At 35.6% G+C, this 10,448-nt stretch overlaps 1 pseudogene; it reads left to right on the forward strand.

The window, feature by feature from the left end:
* Positions 1–1,989: 1,989 nt before the first annotated feature.
* On the forward strand, positions 1,990–5,068 carry LOC122031394 (annotated as a pseudogene).
* The last annotated feature ends 5,380 nt before the right edge of the window (positions 5,069–10,448 follow it).

Genomic DNA, 10,448 nt, shown 5'->3' on the forward strand with positions numbered 1-10,448 from the left:
TTGATTTGCACTAACCACTCAAATTCATTGAACCTAACTCTTTGAAGCAAAAAACACTACAACTATGTAGGATTCTTAGCATATATGATCCTTGTGAGATAAATGAATTATCTTTCATACAGTTAATTATCATATATGTATGCTAGTTAACCACAATTTGGCTTGGAATACAGGTGGAAATTCCTGCCTCTGCATATTTCTTTTGTATTTCTTCTGTTGCAGCAACAGTCTTCTTTTGTATCGTGTATTCTAGTATATTTTCGGTCCTAAATTTTGCCCAGTAATTCCTGCCTCTGCGTTTCTATACTTTATTGAACAATTCCCATTCCAATAAGGAATTAACTAAAAGAACAATCCATTCCATTCAATTCCAAGTTCATCCCCCATTGGAATCTTTCACCATCCTTGGGATCGCAAAACCCCACATCCATGCCTTGCTAGTTTCCTCCCGTCTGAACTCCCTGCCTCTGACACCTTCCTTACACACATTGCTTCTCTAGTCGATAACAACAAAAGGAAATTGGAGCTACAGGAAGGCAACAAGTTTTGTTTTAATTTTTTTTATTTCTATTATTGTTTTTGTTTATGGTGGTGCACCTGTCACAGGGAGTGGCTAATGTGTTGAAGTTGCTTCCTTTTCTGTATTTTTTTTGTTTTTCTTCTCCTCATGTGCCTTTCTTATTGAAGGTGTACCTGCCCGTTTTCTTCGGTGTGGTTGGTAGTCCAGCCAGGGAGGGAAGTTTTGGAGAGAAGCTGAGTTCGGTTGGGGACTGGAAATTGGAAAAGGGATTTCTTTTAGCTAGGTGCATAATATCATTCTAATGCAGTGGGACTGCTTTGGTAGAAGTAGCATCAGGGGCACTGATGGTGAAGGGTGAATGCTGGCGTGTTTGTCAGGAAATATTGTAGAACAAATTAAAGGAGGTAAGTATTTTGCTAAACCCTAATCTAATTTCTGGCCCGAGTGTTCTGGTTCTATTTCGGATTTTGTAGTTGCAGGAAGAGAAATATGTCAGCAAAGTTTCTATAAGCATTTGCTGCTGATCATGACAATCCAGAGTTGCAGAGGCAAATAGGGTGCATGACTGGAATCTTCCAAATGTTCGACCGACAACAAATTCTCACTGGAAGGCGTTTGAATGTTAGTAGTGGCCACAACCACAAAACTCTCCCTTCCGGTAACATTTTTTCCCTTCCCTTCCATTGTTTGATACAGTTTGTTTCAAAAACTGAGACTACTGTTACTTAGAATTCATAAGTCTTCCCATAAAGAAGACATTATAGATGTCTTCTTGTTTATACTACTGTTACTTAGTATTCATAAGTCTTCCTAAAAACTTTATTGTTTTAAAAATATTATTATCTTTCTTATTTATTGAATATAGAAGTCTCTACTATTATAACTGTGTGTCCTGGACTAGTGGTTGGCTTTCTACTTGCAAATCAAAATGTCAAGGATGCATACCAACTGGACTGGAACAAGGTGATTAAGAATTTGTTCTTTATTTTTATTTTCTAGGTTATTGAATGCCTATATATAATATACCTATTGAGGCAACTTGTTTTGGCTTGCTTGTTTCATTCTTCATATTATGTCTACTAAGATTATTTTTTCACTGTTTGTTGTTGCTAGGCTAGAAGAGCTTTGAAAATTCGAGAGTGAAGACAACTCATACAAATCAAGAATTTAAAATCATTGGGATAAGTGGCAAGCCTTGCAAAGATGAAATGTGAGTTTTTCCGAGTTGTGTTGTTTCATTATTTGTCAGCATTTTGCAATCAATTGGCTTATAAGAATTTTTGAACCATATGCAATGAAGCATTATTTTAAAAACTAGGAGAAGCTGCTTTTATATACCAAATCGCTGTAATGAAGAATTTTTGAACCATATGTAATGAAGCATTTCACTACAAAGATATACTAAATCACTGTCAACATTTCAATGAGCTTTCTTGGTGGAAAAGTCAAGGTTGAAGCCTCAACAACGAATGAGTGTCCTCAGTGAGGTATGTGCCGATCTTTAAGATTGGTTTTGTTGGTATGACCTGTATGCTATTTTTTTTCATGCTTATCCTTGGATGATAGGCTTTGAGGTTCAATAATTATGATCCTAACCCACTCCTACATGCATGTGGCGTTAGCATTGTCACTGCTTTTACTCAAATAGGAGGCATAGTATTACATCCTCCCCGGGTATGGTTTTATGTTTTGTATTTATACTTTTACGTATTATTTGAGGTTATTTATGACAACTAAAACAAATGTTGCAGCTCAGAGTTGGCAATGGAGAGGACTTTATTCCATCAAGGGAGAGATGGAATTTTAACCAAAAGGTGTGTTTGTTTTCTTTCAATGAGTTTATTCTTTAAATTGTTAGGACCCTTGTATTGAAAAATGTGGACTGTGATTTCACTTGGAGGTCTGACTATTCTTTTCAAGTTAAACTTTTGAAAATTCTCCCTTTTGGCTATATGAACCGGGATCATATAATATAAGTCTCCCTTTTGTCTTGTCTTTTGCTTTTAAGAAAACAAATGATTCATCCAAGGGACCTATCTTAAATGCTTTTGAGATATACAAGTATATGGAGATAAATTATGGATCCCTAGACGGTAAGTAAAGAAATATCTTGTTAATTTGGTAATCTAGAGCAACACTGTTTTCTTTTAGAGTGTATCCTTTATACCTCTTTTCTCTTCAGCACTGACCATGGAAAGCTTTGTATCACATTACCCAAAAGAAGTTTGGGCACAAGAAGGTGGAGATCCATGCTTACCAGCTCCATGGTCATGGGTTCAATGTAATTCAGATCCGCAACCACAAATTGTTTCAATGTACTGAATGCTTCTCTAACTCTCATTGGTCTTTGTCATGTTTGCTTTGCTTTCCCATGCATGATTTCCAGTTTCTCTAGCTGACCTATGAATTGTTGCTAATGTACAAATTTTAGCTATCTTCTCGCCGCGTGAACTAATGAATAGATTCGTATAATGAACAGTAGACTATCAGGGAGAAATTTGACGGGGAATATACCTGCAGAGCTTGCTAGTTTAACTGGCCTAGTCGAATTGTAAGTTAGAATCTACTTCTGTTCCAAGTCAATTTATTTCATTCGGCACAACTGTTGATGGATTTAATGATTCCTTGTCACTGTGTCAAATTCAAATATTTCAGATGGCTTGATGGAAACGTGCTTTGTGGCCATATACCTGCTCTCGGTGCATGCTTAAGTCTCAGAAACATGTAATATATAAATATTGCTGGTTTATATATCAAACACTTAATCATTCGCTAGACTTTTTGAATTGTTTTTTTGCAGTCACCTTGAGAACAATAAGTTAACTGGTGATCTATCATTTTTGGATGGCCTATCAAATTTACAAGAACTGTATGTCCTTTCTTGCCATTATATTGTCATTTAACGAACATCAATGTTTGCCCAAATTTGTTCTCTTTTAACGTTTGGCTTTGTCTAGCACCAACTCCAGCATGAAGTAACTATTGAGCTTGCAGGTACGTGCAGAACAATATGCTGTCCGGAACAGTACCTGGTCATCTTCTTGGCAAAAATATAGTTTTCACGTGGGTATTTCTTATTAGATTGTGTTGAATATCTCTTTAAGTCCTACTTTCCAATGAAATTACAATTATCAAACTTGGGTATGCTATTTTGAGGCGTATCCCCAAGAAACTTAGACTATTTTCAAGAGAAGGTAGGTACGACTCAATACAACTGACTAACTTTTGTCTGAAACATGTATATGAATTAAAGATATTGTTTTTTCATTTGCAGATGATCTTCCACCTCCCCAACCATTCCAAGAGTTAAGTGCTTCTTTCGGAGGATTTGGCATTGAAACAGCACATAGATATTGGTTATCTGAAATCAACGATGCCACAGAAAACTTTGCTAAAAAAGTTGGTTCTGGGGGCTATGGGACTGTGTATTATGGAAAGTTGAAAAACGGAAAAGAAATTGCCGTCAAAGTTCAAACCAATGATTCTTGTCAGGGAAACAGACAGTTCTCAAGTGAGGTAGCCGTTTACATAGCTTTGGGTAAAAGGGTTACTCTTAATTGCTTAGATGATTGCTTAGCCAAACCAAAAAGATATGCTTAAGGTTCTTCATAAAGTGTGTTTATGGTAGCTTGCTGAAGGATTGCACTAAGTTATTATTGCACCAGTTTGACCAATAAAATTTGTTCCAGGTTTCTCTACTTTCAAGAATACATCACAGAAATCTGGTTGAATTTCTCGGTTACTGCCAGCAAGAAGGCAAAAGCATTCTTGTATATGAGTTTATGCATAATGGAGCACTGAAAGAGCATCTTCATGGTAAGCATCATTCTGTTATGTTTCATATTTATCTAAGTTAAGAGTAATTAGTTGGTTCTGGGTATTCGCAGGCTCCTTGTCTCAGGAAAGTCCCATCAGTTGGATAAACAAACTTAACTCTTTGTATAAATCCTTTCACACTTGATACGCATATTGGTGTAATAAGCAAACTTAACTCTTTGTATAAACATGTCAAAGGTCCAGTAGCTCTTGACATATTACAACCTCTAATGTTGGTGATAAAAATATATACTGGAGACTAGCTAGACTTGTTGTTGAATTGGATTAAAATCATGTGATTTTTATTTTCACAGGAAGTAAAAGGGTGTTATATACTTAGCCAGTTTTGGTAGTTTAATCACAGGAATTGCACAAGTAGAGAAGATTTGATCCAACAAAACAATATACTTTGGCATATATATGTGTGATATATTGTTATGGGTACTATTTAGTTTTGTAAAGTTTGGTGATGTTTGGATGTTGATGTTTGGTACTTTAATGATGTTTGGATTGTAGGTTCTTGATCAATGATATTTTGTAGATAACTTAAACTGAAAGTGAGTTATGCAGTAATTTTAATTTGTGCCTAGAAAGAAGTATTGTTATCATATTCAATTGTGTACAGCGTCTTTGTCATTATCATCTTTATGCCATTTACTCCTGGGAAATGACTTAACTTGCAATCATATGCTATTTACCTCAGGGAAAAGATAATGATCCCGTACCCAGAAAGGAGAAGAAAAGAGAAGCTAGGAGGGAGGAGAAACCAGAAAAGGCTGCAGTTATTGATATGGTGTTTAGAAGATGCACAGGTTGTTTAGAAGATGCACGGGTAGAGAAGACTTGATCCAACAAAATAAGATATTTTGGATTTTATATATATGTGTGATATATTGTTATGGGTACTATTTTGTTTTGTAAACTTTTGTGATGTTTGAATGTTGATGTTTTGTACTTTAATGATGTTTGGTACTTTAATGAAATTTGTATTGTAAATATTGATTATGTTTGGATTGTAGGTTTTTTATCAATGAAATTTTCACTAGATGATTTGCACTGGATGAAATTTGCACTGGATGATGATGTTTTTTATAAACTGTTGAGTAGGAAAAGATTAATAAATTTTTTATTTATTGTCTACATGTTGAATATTGTACCCAAAGACATCAGTTTAAATATGTCAAACTGTTGTCAATGGCATTAAAAGAAAATAGTGAAAAATCATTGTCAAACTGATGTTAATTAACATTGTTCGCTAAAAAGATAACGGTTTTTAACCGTTGTCAAACCGATGTCATTGGCAAAAAAGACAACGGTTTTTAGTCATTGTCGTAGACAGTTCAAAACTGTTGTTGAAGAGCCTAGGCATACGCTCAAAGACAACGGTGAAAAACTGTTGTCTTTGAAGGAAAAGACAACAGTTTTTCACCGTTGTAAAAAATGTTGTCTTTGCCTTCAAAGACAACGGTTAAAAACTGTTGTCTTTTTCCACCCCTTTTAACAACATGACCTTTAACAATAGTTCAAAATGGCCTACGACAACGGTGAAAAACCGTTGTTGTTTGACTTTTTTCTTGTAGTGATGTGACTTTCACTAACCTTTCTTCTTGGATTAGATTCACTCACCTTTCTTTTTCCTTGCTTGAAACCCACAGCAACAGTAGCAAAGGAGGAGGAAGAACCCAAGGAAGAAGATGGAATAATAACCACACTTAATTACCACAAAATGAAAACCCACATTTCAAAAATGTGGCCGGCCACACATGTAACTCCAATTCCATTTAATGTGGCCGGCCACATTAAATGAAAATGGGATTTGTAACCTCTTTGATGACTTATAGATGATGTGGCAAGGCTAGTCATGCCATGTAGGATGAGTCAACCTTCATGATGTGGCAATACATCAAGTCGAACTTGATATTTCAACTTCCATTTGGTCAAGTCAAAATTGACCAATTTTCTTCCTTGTTGAGTTGAATCCAACCTTGGATTCAAGTCAATTTCAATCTAATGAATCTGAATTCATTAATATAAATTGACTCAATAAATCAAATTTAAATTAGACTCATTCAACAATTGAATCTAATTGAGTCTAACTCAATAAGTCTAATTTGAATTAATCCTAATCGAATCTTTGGTGCATCACATGAACCTAATCCAATTGGTTCATCATATGAACCTAATCTCTATCCACTTGTTCTTTGTGTGTGACCCAATAGGTTCTTGCAACGTTGGCAATGTTTCTAAACTCCTTTAGAAACATAAGCAATGAGCGACATCTAGTAATACATCATTGCTACCCAAGTTACAAGAATGTTGAGATCCAACATCACCTTGTGACTACTAATTGTGACTCCTCACAATATATGACAAGTGTCCTTCTATTCTAGACATCTAGATTGATCAATATGAGGCATAGACTGTGTCATCCTCTAATCAATCTAAATCTTGAACTCCAAGTAGACTCACTAAATCAAATGAGCTCAATATCTCATATTGACTCATTTGGGCATGGCCATGCACTTCGTGGTCTCACTCTATCAAGAATATCGATGTCTCTCCCGTCATATAGGAGGGATAGATCCCATCTAAATCACTCACTTCCCTCTGCATAATTCGTTACATACCCAGTAATCGCCTTTATAGTCCACCCAATTACGGGTGACGTTTGACGAAACCAAAGTACATAACTCCTTATGTAAGGATCCATGGTGACTTCAGGTCCAAGGACTAGTAGTCATACTAATATCCATATGAGAAAGTATATGATACTCATATAACGATCCATGATACTTTCTCATGGCGGGTCATTCAGTATACATTCTCAAATGTATACCCATGTGTCAACTTGATATCTCCATATCCATGACTTGTGAGATCAAGTCATCGAGTTGACCTACATGCTAGTCTTATTGCATTAACATTGTCCCTGAATGTTAATACTCGACTAGGAATGATTAAGAGTAGTGTTCCCTATATCATCTCACTATCGATTCAACCAATCGATTGATATAGGTAAGAACCTTCTACTCAAGGACGCTATTATACTTAGTTTATTTGGCACCAATACAAGTAAGTATAATAACCAAAAACTAAATACTTTTATTTATATAAGAATATGATACAATAAGTCCATAATACAATCATCAAATGATTGGCTCTAGGGCTCTAACTAACAACCATAGCACTTACAGAGGAATGTAGTTCTTTTTGAGAAGAATACTTCCCTAAAGCTGAAGGATCCAGGGAGCTTCTATATTCCTTGCAATATAGGAACTGAATTTATCGAGAAATCTTTTTGTGATTTGGGGGCAAGTGTTAGTCTCATTCCTTATTCTATTTGTAATATATTAGGTCTCAACAATTTTAAACTTACTATTATGGCACTGCAATTGATGATCATTCCTGCAGGTACCCTATGGGTATCGTAGAAGATGTGCCAGTAGAAGTAGGTGGGAGTATAATTCCCACCGACTTTGTTGTGCTAGACATTGAGGAGGATCCAAAAATCCCTATCGTATTGGGAAGACCATTCCTTGCTACAGCGGGAGCTATTATAGATGTTAAAAATCATAAACTTTCTTTGGTAATTGGTAAGGAACGGTTGGAATATGATTTATCTAATGCCTCTAACCATGTTTCTTCTCTTTTGAATACGTGTAGCAGGGCAAGCATTTACAAACTTGAGGAATGGAACTTCCATTCTCATAGGAGGCCACCAAATAAAGAGAATAATGTGGTGGAAGATGTTGGGAGAAGGCCTCCCAACAAAAATGAAAAATATGTCTGCCCTCCCAAGGTAAGGAAAAGAGAAGAGTGGTCAAGATTGGTTGAGCTGTAACGCCCACCCTTCTTACCCAACCAAAGGTGGCGCTACGTTCTTATACTACTTACGTACATGCTTTAGTTATAACAGCGGAAGAATAAAAACTTTAAAGAATTTAATTTATTAAGCATAATATCACATATTCTGATTTGTTCAAATGTGCATATATTGAACTTATAACTAAAAATATTAATTTGTCCGAATCGTCCTAGCCGAGCCACCACCACACACATCACTATCTGCTCCTCCTGCTGCTCCGTTGTACATCCAGCTTTCTCTTTTATCTACGGTACAAGGAAAGTAAGCTATGAGCACTCATGGCTCAGTAAGTTCCTTTTCTACTCACTAAAACCGAGAATCATCGTATATCAAGAATGGATCAACATATCATCGTCTCAACTAATCATAACATAACATATCATTCTATTCAAACATATCATGCATATTTCTTATTCACATATCATTTCATAGAAGCATGAATATCATATCATAAAACAAATAAATCACAAGCATGAGACATACAAGGGCATCATATTCATATCATAATATCACATGACATTATATCATATCATCATATAATTCAAGCACATATGAATGTAGGCAATGCATCGTGAATTTGAAAACTTATACTTAATAGTACTTGAAATTAATATCATCATCATTTGGGATCCCGGTTTGTACCACATACTTAATGCGTAGGTCCAAGGTAGCAAGTCTTGAGCCCTACCATGCATACATACTAGGCCCGAGTCTTACTCCATCGACCTAGGGCACTCAAAGGCCCATTACTGACGAGGCCCGAGTCTTACTCCATCGACCCCGGGGCGTTTACGGAGCCCACCCTTGGTACAAACCATAAAAATAACTTATCATGCATAACTATCATATCATGTCCTTAACAATCTTTCATGCATTTATTCTTTTTCATTTCTTTTCATTATGTATAGCATTTTCTATGCTATCACATATCATAACATAACTTCATTTCTTTTCATTATGTATAGCATTTTCTATGCTATCACATATCATAACATAACTTCATTTCTTTTCATTATGTATAGCATTTTCTATGCTATCACATATCATAACATAACTTCATTTCTTTTCATTATGTATAGCATTTTCTATGCTATCACATATCATAACATAACTTCATTATGCATATCATTTCGTAACTAAAGCAATCATGCATTCTAACTTATTATCATATCATTTTCATACAGCATGGCATAGACATATTTAATTTTTGTTCTAGGGTTTCTAGGGCATCTATCCCTTCATGGCCGAACACATAATGATTCATTTAGGTCATACAAACATGTATCACATTCACACATTATCAAGTTTTCATAAGAAGTACTTTTAACCCCTTAGGTTTCATTTCCAAGGCCTCTAGGTCCTTTAAACCTTACTTGGCCGAAATTCATAGAATATAAACTTCCTTTAAGTGGCCTAAAGCATGGGAAACCTAAGTAATTTCATAGCAAGATTTACTAAGAACATCATACACAAGGTTGGATCATAAACAAGCTAGGACTCTTGTGATCTTACATGTCATAAATCATGTAACTAATTTTCTACATTCCAATTAAACATGAGAGCATTAATCATCTTTCATAACATAATATCACAGAGGTCATTGAGCATATTAGAATTTTGTTTAAGCTTCTCTAAACTATCACCTTACCATGGCCGAAATATTAAGAGTAAGGTTCATGAGTTTCTTTCAACATACAAGTATACAACTCTTAAGAACTTTATATCATGTCATATAAGCATAGTTATTTTAAATTCAAGGTCCTCCTAACCCTAAATTCTTTCTTGGCCGAAACATGAGAGTGGGGTTCTTTTGGTTCCAATCAACTTCCAAGCAAGAAAACCATAGGAAGGTCCTTAGCATTTCATAGAGGGAAACTTGCACTAGTTTGGTTAGACAATAATTTTCCTAACCTATTTACAATATTTTTGATTGAAATTCTAGGGTTACATACACCTCTGATCATGCATCATATATGTATACAAACATAGGGGAAAACTTTCTTTCAAGGCATAGAAAAAGAATCCGAAAATCACATGAAAGCCTTGTACCGCAGGTGAGGGGAAAGCTTACCTTCTTTGCTTAAGTTTCCTAGAGTTGAGAACTTGCTTGTGGACCTTTCTTCCTTGCTTGCTTTGCTCGGCACCAATGGAGGAAGAAGTGGCTAGGTCTTTTGGTGGAGAGGAGGAGGAAGAAGAGGAGGCTTCTTCCTCTTGTGTTGCTCGGCAACAAAAAGAAAGAAAGAAGGG

Source organism: Zingiber officinale, chromosome 11A, assembly GCF_018446385.1.
Source record: "Zingiber officinale cultivar Zhangliang chromosome 11A, Zo_v1.1, whole genome shotgun sequence".
Classification (NCBI taxonomy): Eukaryota; Viridiplantae; Streptophyta; class Magnoliopsida; order Zingiberales; family Zingiberaceae; genus Zingiber; species Zingiber officinale.